Below are 13,490 nucleotides of genomic sequence, written 5' to 3'. Positions count from 1 at the left end.
ATGGGAACTTCCGATTCCGGTATCCGATATTCTAAAACTATCGGAACTAAGTATCGGAATTCCGATACCGTGAATATCTGCCGATACCCGATATTTCAGTATCAGAATGCTCAACATTAGTTCTCATTCAAATAACTAATAATACTATGTGTAAGAAGAACCCTCTAATTGTCCAACTACATCTCAATTAAGCTTCCAAGCTGGCATTCTATGCCTGGAAGGAAAATAGCTGCATGAAAATCCAAAATATACACAAAAAGCTTTACCCCAAGGATTAAAAGGAGCCACTCGATTTAGAGGCGCTGGTTTCGAAGGAATCAGTCAGAAGGAAGAGTCTAATTTGATTGGATTCATGGATTGGCTGTCATTTGCTGCCAAGTCTTTTCAGAGTATTTCTTTCATTATCATCCTGGTGTCAATTTAGTAATTAATTTTACATTGGCATTAATTACTGTGTGACCTACTCAATGGGTAATCTTTTTACATCACACAATCAGTAAGCCCTTGCTAACATGTGATACCTCAGATATTATCAGAGCCCTGTACAGGATGCGCCTGAACACATTTATGTCATCACTATATTTGTATGCTTTGGCTACAAGCTCTTGGCAGGTCAAGCATTTGGGCTAATATTTGTGGTGAAGCCTATAATCATGTAATAAAAGCATAAACATGCAGCATAAAAATATGTATTAATAATAATAATAATAATATAATCAGATGGTGGCTACCATATAAAATCATTCTCAGGCATGTGATTCAGCCAGTGTCAAGTACAATAAAGACTTGGAGGCCAAAGTATGCAACACATAAATTTTACAACATAGTCGTTGAAATATTTGGGTATGTTCACATGTCGTGTTTTTACACTGTTTTTTGTTTATATACACTATATTCAGGAGAAAAAATGTGAACATTATACTATATATTTTGATTAAACATTTGTCTGGATATAGATAAACTAGCTATTGAACCATTCTACGCCTGGGTGGCGAGCATTTTTATTGGTATATGGTCTCCCATCCTGGTTTGTGCTGCCCCCATTCTGTTATGCGTTGCCCGCACTCTGTTATGTGCTGCCCCCATCCCTTAATGTGCTGCCCCATCCTGTTATGTGCTGTCCCCATCCTATGTGTTGTCCCCAACCTGTTATGTGCTGCCTCATCTGTTATGTGCTCCTCTATTCTGTGCCCCCATCCTGCTATGTGCTGTCCTCATCCTGCGCCCCATCCTGTTATGTGCTGCCCCCATCCTGTTATGTGCTGCCCCCATCCTTGTATTTGTGCTGCCCCCATCCTGGTATTTGTTCTGCCCCCATACTGGTATTCGTGCTACCCCATCCTGGTATTTGTGGCCCCCCATCCTGGTATTTGTCCTCCCCAATCCTTTTCTTCTATGTGCTGCCCCATCCTATCCTGGTATGCATGGCACCCGTCATCCCTATCCTGGTATGGATGGTACCTCAAATCCCTATCCTGGTATGCATGGTACCCCTCATCCTTATACTGGTATGCATGGTACCCCTCATCCCTATCCTGGTATGTATGGTACCCCTCATCCCTATCCTGGTATGTATGGCACCCTTCATCCCCAATCCTAGTATACATGGCATCCCTCATTCCCAATCCTGGTATGATTGGCACCCCTTATCCCAATCCTTCTATGCATGGCACCCCATCCCTCATCCTGATATGCATTACACCCTCATCCCCAATCTTGGTATGCATGGCACCCCTCATCCCAATCCTGGTATGCATGGTACCCCTCATCCCAATCCTGGTATGCATGGCACCCCATCCATCGTCCTGGTATGCATGGCTCCCTCATCCCCAATCCTGGTATGTATGGCCCCATCTCCCTTTTCCTGGTATGCATGGTACCCCTCATCCCTATCCTGGTATGTATGGCACTCCTCATCCCTATCCTGGTATGTATGGCACCCTTCATCCCCAATCCTGGTATACATGGCACCCCTCATCCCCAATCCTGGTATGCATGGCACCCCTCACCCTTTTCCTGGTATGCATGGGCCCCCCATCCCTATCTTGGAATGTATGGTACCCCTCATCCTGGTATGCATAGCACCCCATCCCTCATCCTGGTATGCATGGTACCCCATCCCTCATCCCTATCCTGGTATGCATGGCACCCCATCCCTTTTTCTGGTAATTATGGTACCCCTCATCCCTTTCCTGGCATGCATGGTACCCATCATTCCTATCCTGGTATGTATGGTACCCCTCATCCCTATCCTGGTATGCATGGTACCCCTCATCCCTATCCTGGTATGTATGGCACCCCTCATCCCTATCCTGGTATGTATGGCACCCTTCATCCCCAATCCTAGTATACATGGCATCCCTCATCCCCAATCCTGGTATGATTGGCACCCCTTATCCCAATCCTTCTATGCATGGCACCCCATCCCTCATCCTGATATGCATTGCACCCTCATCCCCAATCCTGGTATGCATGGCAACCCTCATCCCAATCCTGGTATGCATGGTACCCCTCATCCCAATCCTGGTATGCATGGCACCCCATCCCTCATCCTGGTATGCATGGCTCCCTCATCCCCAATCCTGGTATGTATGGCCCCCTCACCCTTTTCCTGGTATGCATGGTACCCCTCATCCCTATCCTGGTATGTATGACACTCCTCATCCCTATCCTGGTATGTATGGCACCCTTCATCCCCAATCCTGTTATACATGGCACCCCTCATCCCCAATCCTGGTATGCATGGCACCCCTCATCCCAATCCTGCTATGCATGGCACCCTATCCCTCATCCTGGTATGAATTGCACCCTCATCCTCAATCCTGGTATGCATGGCACGCCTCATCCCAATTCTGGTATGTATGGTACCCCTCATCCCAATCCTGGTATGCATGGCACCCCATCCCTCATCCTGGTATGCATGGCTCCCTCATCCCCAATCCTGGTATGTATAGCACCCCTCACCCTTTTCCTGTTATGCATGGGCCCCTCATCCCTATCTTGGTATGTATGGTACCCCTCATCCTGGTATGCATAGCACCCCATCCCTCATCCTGGTATGCATGGTACCCCATCCCTCATCCCTATCCTGGTATGCATGGCACCCCATCCCTTATTCTGGTAATTATGGTACCCCTCATCCCTTTCCTGGCATGCATGGTACCCATCATTCCTATCCTGGTATGTATGGTACCCCTCATCCCTATCCTGGTATGCATGGCCCCTCATCCATATCCTGGTATGCATAGCCCCTCATCCCTATCCTGGTAAGCATGGTACCCCCTCATCCCTATCCTGGCATGCATGGTACCAAGTCATCCCTATCCTGATATGCATGGCACCCCATCCCTCATTCTGGTATGTATGGTACCCCATCCCTATCCTGGCATGCATGGTACCCATCATCCCTATCCTAGTATGTATGGTACCCCTCATCCATATCCTGGTATGCATGGCCCCTCATTCCTATTCTGGTATGCATGGTACCCCTCATTCTCAATCCTGGTATGCATGGTACCCCCTCATCTCTATCGTGGTATTTATGGCACCCCTCACCCCAATCCTGGTATGCATGGCACCCCTCATCCTCAATCCTGGTATGCATGGCATCCTTCATCCCCAATTCTGGGATGCATGGAATCCCTCATCCCAATCCTGGTATGCATGGCACCCCATCCCTCATCCTGGTATACATGGCTCCCTCATCCCCAATCCTTGTATGCATGGCACCTCATCTCTCATCCTGGTATGCATGGCCCCCTCATCACCAATCCTGGTATGCATGGCACCCCTCATTCCAATTCTGGTATGCATGGCACCCCTCATCCCAATCCTGGTATGCATGGCACCCCTCATCACCAATCCTGGTATGCATGGCATCCCTCATCCCCAATCCTGGTATGCATGACATCCCTCATCCCAATCCTGGTATGCATGGCACCCCATCCCTCATCCTGGTATGCATGGCTCCCTCATCCCCAATCCTGGTATGCATGGCACCTCTCATCCCAATCTTGACATGCATGGCACCCCGTCCCTCATCCTGGTATGCATAGTCCCCTCATCCCCAATCCTGGTATGCATGGCCCCCTCAGCCTTATCCTGGTATGCATTTTACCTCAGATCCTCCAATCCTGGTATGCATGGCACCTCATCCCTCATCCTGGTATATATGGTACCCTTCATCCCTATCCTGGTTTGCATGGTAGCCCTCATCACTGTCCTGGTATGTATGGTACCCCTCATCCCTATCCTGGTATGCATGGCCCCTCATCCCTGTCCAGGTATGTATGGTACCCCTCATCCCTATCCTGGTATGCATGGCCCCTCATCCCTATCCTGGTATGTATGGAACCCCCTCATCCCCATCCTGGTGTGCATGGTACCCCCTCATCCCTATCCTGGTATGCAGAGTACCCCCTCATCCCTATCCTGGTATGCATGGTACCCCCTCATCTCTAACCTGGTATGCACGGTACCCCTCATCCCTATCCTGGCATGCATGGTACCCCCTCATCCCTATCCTGGTATGCATGGTAGCCCTCATTCCTGTCCAGGTATGTATGGTAACCCTCAACCCTATACTGGTATGCATGGCCCCTCATCCCTATCCTGGTATGTATGGTACCCCCTCATTCCTATCCTGGTATGCATGGTACCCCTCATCCCTATGCTGGTATGCATGGTACCCCCTCATCCCTATCCTGGTATGTGGTACCCCCTCATCCCTATCCTGGTATGTATAGCACCCATCATCCCTATCACGTTGCACACACAAAAAAATAAACAATTATACTCACCTTTGTTCCCTGTGCTCCAGCACTGCATCCCATTCTCCCGAAACAGTCCTCCAGAGTCCGGGGAAGGAGTGTCCGGCGCCATTTTGTTGAAGACACACCGCAAATGTGTCTTCAGTAAAATGGCGCCAGATAGCGCGCTATGCGCATGCGCCGATTCTGACGCCGCTGTCCTGCCCCGGCCTCCGGGAAGAACAGAGGTGCCGTGGCAACACTCCTTCAAATCAGGTATGCACTTATGGCGCCGGAGTTCGCAGTATGCCTTCAGTGTCTACGCATATTGCGATCTCTGGCGCCATACACTCCTCTTACCTGTAATGGCTGGATGCGTTCTTCTGTCTGGAGCCAGACTGCACAGGCGCATCGCGCTTGCGCAGTCTATAAAGGCTTCAGACACAGGGATGCATCTCCCATTATATTATAGATGGATAGATAGATAAATAATATAATTGACAGATATATTATATTGACTGATATAATTTTGTAGACAGATATAGATTAGATATATATTAGACAGATTGATTAGATAAACTATAGATATATATAGATATAGTGGGGAAAATAAGTATTTGATACACTGCCGATTTTGCAAGTTTTCCCACCTACAAAGAATAGAGCGGTCGGTAATTTTTATTGTATGTACACTTCAACTGTGAGAGACAGAATCTAAAAAGAAAAAACAGAAAATCACATTGTATGATTTTTAAATAATTAAATTGCATTTTATTGCATGAAATACTGTAAGTATTTGATCACCTACCAACCAGCAAGAATTCTGGCTCTCAGAGAACTGTTAGTTTTTGTTTAAGAAGCCCTCCTACTCTGCAGTCATTACCAATATTAATTGCACCTGTTTGAACTCGTTAACTGTATCAAAGACACCTGTCCACACACTCAATCACACCCCAACCTCCCCATCATGGCCAAGGCAAAAGAGCTGTCTAAGGACACCAGGGACAAAATTGTAGACCTGCACAAGGCTGGGATGGGCTACAGGACAATAGGCAAGCAACTTTATGAGAAGGCAACAACTGTTGGCACAATTATTAGAAAATGGAAGAAACACAAGATGACTGTCAATCTTCCTCAGTCTGGGTCTCCATGCAAGATCTCACCTCGTGGGGTAAGGATGATTTTGAGAAAGGTCAGGAATCAGCCTAGAACTAAACAGGAGGATGTGGTCAATGACCTAAAGAGAGCTGGGACCACAGTCTCAAATATTACTATTAGTAACACACTACGATGTCATGGATTAAAATCCTGCAGGGCATGCAAGGACTTCCTGCTCATGCCTGCACATGTCCAGGCCCGTTTGAAGATTGCCAATGACTATCTGGATGATCTAGAGGAGGCATGGGAGAAGGTCATGTGGTCAGATGAGACCAAACTTAAACTTTTTGGTATTAACTCCACTCGCCGTGTTTGGAAGAAGAAGGATGAGTACAACCCCAAGAACACCATCCCAACCGAGAAGCATGGTGGAGGAAACATCATACACTGGGGGTGCTTTTCTGCAAAGGGGACAGGATGACTGTACCGTACTGAAGGGAGGATGGATGGGGTCATGTATCGTGACATTTTGGCAAACAACATCCTTCCCTCAGTAAGAGCGTTGAAGATGGATGGGGGCTAGGTCTACCGGCATGACACTGACCCAAAACACATAGCCAGGGCAACTAAGGAGTGGCTCCGTAAGAAGCACTTCAAGGTCCTGAAGTGGCCTAGCCAGTCTCCAGACCTGAACCCAATAAAAAATCTTTGGAGGGAGCTGAAACTCAATGTTGCCCAGCGACAGCCCTGAAACCTGAAAGATCTGAAGAAGATCTGTATAGGGGAGTGGGCCAAAATTCCTGCTGTAGTGTGTGCAAACTTGGTCAAGAACTACAGGAAACGTCTGACCTCTGTAATTGCAAACAAAGGTTTCGGCACCAAATATTAAGCTCTGTTTTTCTATTGTATGAAATATTTCTTTCATGCAGGAAAAAGCAAATTAATTGTGTTAAAATCATACAATGTGATCTTTTTTAAGATTCTGTTTCTCACAGTTGAAGTGTACTTACGATAAAAATTACAGACTTCTCCATTCTTTGTAGGTGGTAAAACTTGCAAAATCGACAGTGTATCAAATATTTATTTTCCCCACTGTAGATACATAGATAGGGCTCAATTCATTAAGGCCGGTGTAATTCATGTCAGTCTTGAATGGGGAGAGCTGGAGTCAGACATTCGCTCCTGATTCATGAATAAGTGTACCCTTCTTCATGAATCAGGAGCGTCGGACAAGTGGAATATGCACCTCCATCTGTGCCTCACCATAAATCCTACTCTAGCCCCTGCGGGAGTAGAATTTGTATCCAACGCCGGCACTCATCATGAATTTGACAATTGGTGGTCACCATACCATACCCCGTCCCGCCACAGATTCGCTCATTTTGGCAGAGCTGGGAAAAAAGGTCATGAAGATGCCAGAAGTTGCAAATTTTAAGTACAACTTGGAGCTGTGCCTGGATTTTGTGATTTTTCAAAGCTTTTATGCCAAAATTCTGGCATGAAAGCTTTGATGAATCAGTCCCATAGAGTGCAGGCTTCCAGAGGATTGTACGTTAGATAGAATGAATATAGAAAATGAGATACTAGAAGGTGCAGTCCTCCTACAGGTTACCAATATGCTCAAAATATACAATTTTAGGGCTTGCTCACATTGGCGAACAGCCAGTGTGTAACGCGGATGAGTGCTATCCGATATTTCAAAGGATAGCACTTGCTTCAATGTTATACTATGGAGCAGTGCCGACTCGTACTTGTAGTGGCCGGGTCTTGGTCCTGCCCATCTGCTTCATATTCAAATCAATAGGAGGCGGATGTGTAGTACCCTGCAGCAGCCACTACAAGTACTGTAGATGGAGCAGCTCAGCAAGTGAGTATTTCTAACAGCTGTTTGGCAGGGGTGTCGGCCGATCAGACATTGATGACCTATCCTATCCATCTGATACTACTCACAAGTGTGAGGGAACCCTTACAAAGAAGGTAGAACTCCAATATTCCGTGTGCAAAAAAAAGACAGCTTTTTTCAGCACTGTGATTATCCATCAGAAGATGATCCTGAGATAAGCACTGATCCAAAAATAGAGTAAGGGTCTAATTTTATCAATCAGTTTCCATTGTAATCAGTGCATAACAATCTGCTAGTAGCATGAGCTGCTTACACTTATTTCATTTGCATGTTAGAAATTGTTCTGTTCCATTTCCCATTTTGTCGGGGATCCCGCTGACTGCTACATTGCATTGCATATAACAGAATATGGGGTGACAACTGTTTTCCTGCATATCTAAAGGCTAACTCAGCAGGGAATCGAATCTACGAGCTCCATGTTACCTAGCAACTCTCTGAACTGGAGTAGGTTTTTTTTAGATCACCCCTTACATCTGTGAAGGGTTCTTAAAAAACAACTATTCCATTCTAAGAATAAACAGGGGAAATCAGTCATCTGCCATGCAGAGCCAGCAGCAAGCGGATAAGGATGATGAATTATTATTTTTAGGATTTGAGTATTATCCCGGTCAATCATTCCAGTATATCAATAATATACAGTGGGTGCGGAAAGTATTCAGACCCCTTTAAATTTTTCACTCTTTGTTTCATTGCAGCCATTTGGTAAATTCTAAAAAGTTAATTTTTTTCTCATACATTCTGAACCCCATCTTGATTGAAAAAAAACAGAAATGTAGACATTTTTGCAAATTTATTAAAAAAGAACAACTGAAATATCACAAGGTCATAAATATGGTGCTCAGACACTCATATTTAAGTCACATGCTGTCCATTTCCTTGTGATCCTCCTTGAGATGGTTCTACTCCTTCATTGGAGTCCAGCTGTGTTTAATTAAACTGATAGGACTTGATTTGGAAAGGCACACACCTGTCTATATAAGACCTCACAGCTCACAGTGCATGTCAGACCTAATGAGAATCATGAGCTCAAAGGAACTGCCCAAGGAGCTCAAAGCCAGAATTGTGGCAAGGCACAGATCTGGCCCAGGTTACAAAAGAATTTCTGCATTACTCAAGGTTTCTAAGACCATAGTGGCCTCCATAATCCTTAAATGGAAGAAGTTTGGAACCACCAGAAGTCTTCCTAGACCTGGCTGTCCAGCCAAACTAAGCAATCGTGGGAGAAGAGCCTTGGTGAGAGAGGTAAAGAAGAACCCCAAGATCACTGTGGCTGAGCTCCAGAGATGCAGTAGGGAGATGGGAGAAAGTTCCACAAAGTCAACTATCATTGTAGCCCTCAACCAGTCGGCCCTTTATGGCAGAGTGGCCCGACGGAAACCTCTCCTTATTGCAAGACATATGAAAGCCTACATAGTGTTTGCTCAAAAACACATGAAGGACTCCCAGACTATGAGAAATAAGATTCTCTGGTCTGATGAGACGAAGATAGAACTTTTTGGTGATAATTCTAAGGGGTATGTGTGGAGAAAACCAGGCACTGCTCATCACTTGCCCAATACAATCCCAACAGAGAAACATGGTGGTGGCAGCATCATGCTATGGGGGTGTTTTTCAGCTGCAGGGACAGGACGACTGGCTGCAATTGAAGGAAACATAAATGCGGCCAAGTACAGATATCCTGGATGAAAACCTCTTCCAGAGTGCTCTGGACATCAGAATTGGCCAAAGGTTCACCTTCCAACAAGACAAGGACCCTAAGCACACAGCTAAAATAACAAAGGAGTGGCTTCAGAACAACTCTGTGACCATTCTTGACTGGCCTAGCCAGAGCCCTGAACTAAACCCAATTAAGCATCTCTGGAGAGACCTGGAAATGGCTGTCCACCAACGTTCACCATCCAGCCTGACAGAACTGGAGAAGATCTGCAAGGAAAAATGGCAGAGGATCCCCAAATCCAGGTGTGAAAAACTTGTTGCATCATTCCCAAGAAGACTCATGGCTGTACTAGCTCAAAAGGGTGCTTCTACTCAATACCGAGCAAAGGGTCTGAATACTTATGACCATATGTTATTTCATTCTTTTTCTTTTTTAATAAATTTGCAAAAAAATTCTACATTTCTGTTTTTTTCAGTCAAGATGGGGTGCAGAGTGTACTTTAATGAGAAAAAAAATGATGTTTTTAGAATTTAAGAAATGGCTGCAATGAAACAAAGAGTGAAACATTTAAAGGGGTCTGAATACTTTCTGTACCCACTGTAACATCACAGTATAAAATATATTTGTCATCATTGGAATAAAAAGAGGGAGCTATGACGAGTGCCCACTAAATGGCTTGTAAAAAGTATAAATCTGTTTTATAGTTGATGCTATGTGCATGCACAATAGGAGCATTATAATTATGTTGGGGAACAGAGAACCCCATTATTATTATGTGGGGCACTATTACTATGCAGAGGAAGACTGGGGGTATTATTAATATTTGGAAGTAAAGAGTGGGCATTATTACTATGTGAAGGCACAATATGGACATTATTACTACATGGAAGCACAATTGGTGAATTATTACTGTGTGGAGAAACAGAAGACACTATCACTAAGTGAAGACACAGAGGTGACACTATCTCTATGTGGTGGCACAGAGGAGGCATTATTACTTTGTTTAGGTAACAGAAGGAGCATTATTGTTATTTGAATGCAACATAAGAGCATTATTACTATGCGGAGGTACAGAGGGGTCACTATTACTATGTGGAATCATAGAGATGGCAATATTACAATGTGAAGGCAGAGAGAAGTCACTATTACAATGTGAAGGCACAAAGTGGGCAACATTGCTATGTGGAGGTATAGTGGGAACACTATTAATATGTAGGGACATCAAGGGCCCATTGTTTTTGTGTGAGACACAAAGGGAGGGTACTATAGTACAGGGCATAGATGGGGAATTATTACTGTCTAGGGCACTATTCATGGATAAAGTACTAAGTGGTTTGTATACAGGCAAGGAAAAATAAGTAGGGTGCTGGAAAAGCGAAGAGCCAAAGATATCTGTGTATTAGATTTGGCAGACACCCAGCTTTTTTCAGTCTCTTTAAAGCAAATACAGCCTTAGTAAGAATGTCAAAGTGTCCTCAAAATAGAAACTGAGTCTAAGCAAATAGTAACTAACAGATTATTCAGCTTATTTAATAACACAGGATAATGACAGTAAAAAAAAACTGTCTAAAAATGATCCCTCTTAGTCATTAGTGATTAGGCAGACAGTTCTGTAGCTCCAACTGATGGTGTTGCTGTTAGAGGTAACAACATCATCATGCTGTGACTGAGATGAGTGATGTGCCAAATATTGATAATGATATTTGATAAAATTATATAGCATTACCAAACACTGATAAAGTTATGTAAAAAAAATATACAAGTATAAGTCTTATTAGTTACAATCACACCAGCATTTTAGGAGATAAAATATTATATTTGTGTATTTTGTTCCCATAATTTAAGGTAATTTAATTTGTGAGTTTTGTCTACTCGTTTAATAATTGAATTTCAATTTAACGAGTTGCTTCATCAGTGTGCACCATTCTTTCTACTCAATCACATTCATCTTCTTAGAAGTCAATATTCATCAATCACTATAATTTTCAGGCTCCTCATGTCTAGATAACATTCAGTCATTAACAAATGGACCATAGCTCATGATTATGGTGAAACAAGATGACTGCACCCAGTAATCTTATTTCATTGTTTTTCCTATTAAATACTAGATAAAGTAATTACATTTCAAAGGAAAGAAGCAGGTGAAAGCTACAATGATAAATCATGGACTGAGGAAATGCAGAAAGTCTTTTATAAAGACCATAAATACATCTGTACAACATTCATGCCTTTACTGCAATTTATGCTTCACAAATTACATTTTTTTCCTACAATGGTGTACATTTTGCAAAATGGCAAATCGGGGAGGGGTAAAAAGGCGTCATGTGGTAAAAAAAACCATGGAGGAGAGAAGGGATAATAGAAGAGCTGATAGGGAGATAAAACGCAAGTGAAAATTTCAAGAGAAAGGAATTACATAAGTCTAGCAGCTCACCACTGTGTCCTGTTCTGAACTCTGCGCAGCAAAAAAAGTTATGTTACAGGCGCACTGACTAAGAGCTAGCAGAGAGAATAAGCTTGTAAGAACATCCCACTCCCCCTTCCCATCACACACTTCCTGTAATTGCTCAAATTTCTTTAAATTCTCTTTGCCAATCACCATTTAAGGAAAAGGAATCTAGGATATGCTGTCATGGGCGTTGCTAGGGTCATAAAAGATCAGAGTCCCAGGCCTCGGGACATGTGTTTTGCAGACCACCACCCCGCCAAACAAAAATGTAATACCACAGCTAGCACAGTGAGAATTCTGAGTACAGATTATGTAGTAATTGTCATTTTGCAGTCCTATGTTATGCCACAGTTAACTGTGACTATACTCGTCAACAGAACCAGAGTAAAGTGCAAAAGATACATGCAACATGTTGGAAAGAAGTGCATTGTATTTCTGCATTGTGTTCACAAAAACCGTGAATGTAATATCAGAGACCACTTTCTCACCTGCATTCAGAAATAATTATACTATGTTCATACGCAGCATTTTTTTTCAGAAGACAAAACCAGCTCTTTTGGCAGTAAAAAAAACGCCCGTTTTCAGATTTTTTGCAACATTTTTTGGTGTGGATATCTCGTGATTTGTCTATAGTACATGTTTAATAAAATTAGTTTTGTTTTCATCAAAACACTGGAAAAACACTTTTTTTTATATTCTATGGGTGAATAAACGCTGCAAAAACACTGAAAGAATTGATGTTGCAGATTTTTTAAAATGTAGTTTTCCAATTTAGAAAAAAATAACATGAGATTTCTGAAATCTTAGTTTTTGCTAATTCTGTAATAAACAGCTTTTAATCGGCATAAAAATGCAGCAAAAACGCACCCATGGCTATGTTCACACATTGCATTTTTAACAAGTTTTTTTCAATAGTCAAAACCCGCTCTCTTGGCAGGAAACACTGCATATAAAACACCGGTTTTGCTGCGCTATCGCTGCGTGTTTTTTTTAGTGGATTTTATGTGAGCTTTGCTTACAGTACGCTTAATAGAGTTAATTTTATTCACCAAAAAGGCTTCAAAAACGTTTTTGTTTTTATAGCGTTTTTTCACTTTCTCATTGCTTTCTATGGGTAAAAAAACATTGCAAAACCGTTGAAATAATTGACATGATGCAAATTTGCAGGAAATTTGCATGATGCTGAAAAAAAACAGCATGTGCATGAGATTTCTGAAGTCTCCTGGCTTTTGCTAGTACTGTAAAAAGCAGCTTTTAATGTGCATAAAAAAGCTGAAAAAAACACTGCATGTGAATACAGCCTAAATATCTAAAATTAATCTGTTGCATAACTGATACGAAAGGAAGCAGAGGGGCCCCACTGAATATTAGGTGCCTCTGGATTCTGTTATGTTCAGTTCTAGGATGGAAGATGCACGTTCTGCCATATGCTCTTTTTCTTTATGAGATGTCTGAAGTCTCATGCACACGCTGCTTATTTTTCCTTGCAGATTTGAAGCAGCTTTAATTCTGCAACATGTCAATTCTTTCAGAGTTTTTGCAGGGTTTTTTCACTTATTCAAATGAATGAGAAAAAAAACGAATGGAAAATACACTGAAAAAAAAAAATGAAAACATGCGTATTTTACCCACCGT

At 43.0% G+C, this 13,490-nt stretch overlaps 1 protein-coding gene across 3 annotated transcripts in view; it reads right to left on the bottom strand.

Annotated features, from left to right (window-relative positions):
* LOC141165067 (contactin-1-like) overlaps window positions 1–11,975 on the bottom strand; it is a 288,068-nt gene extending 276,093 nt beyond the window's left edge. For 2 of the 3 annotated variants that reach the window (XM_073650711.1, XM_073650713.1), the window contains exon 1: window positions 11,841–11,975. The gene's annotated coding sequence lies outside the window, so the exon portion shown is untranslated. Of the gene's footprint in view, window positions 1–11,822 lie in introns of all 3 variants that reach the window. The other variant, XM_073650712.1, reaches the window with a different exon arrangement.
* Between the last annotated feature and the right edge of the window lie 1,515 nt (window positions 11,976–13,490).

This window comes from Phyllobates terribilis, unplaced genomic scaffold (genome assembly GCF_046119375.1).
Source record: "Phyllobates terribilis strain yellow unplaced genomic scaffold, ASM4611937v1 Scaffold_11__3_contigs__length_659146591, whole genome shotgun sequence".
NCBI lineage: Eukaryota > Metazoa > Chordata > Amphibia > Anura > Dendrobatidae > Phyllobates > Phyllobates terribilis.
This window is presented reverse-complemented; position numbering and strand designations above follow the sequence as displayed.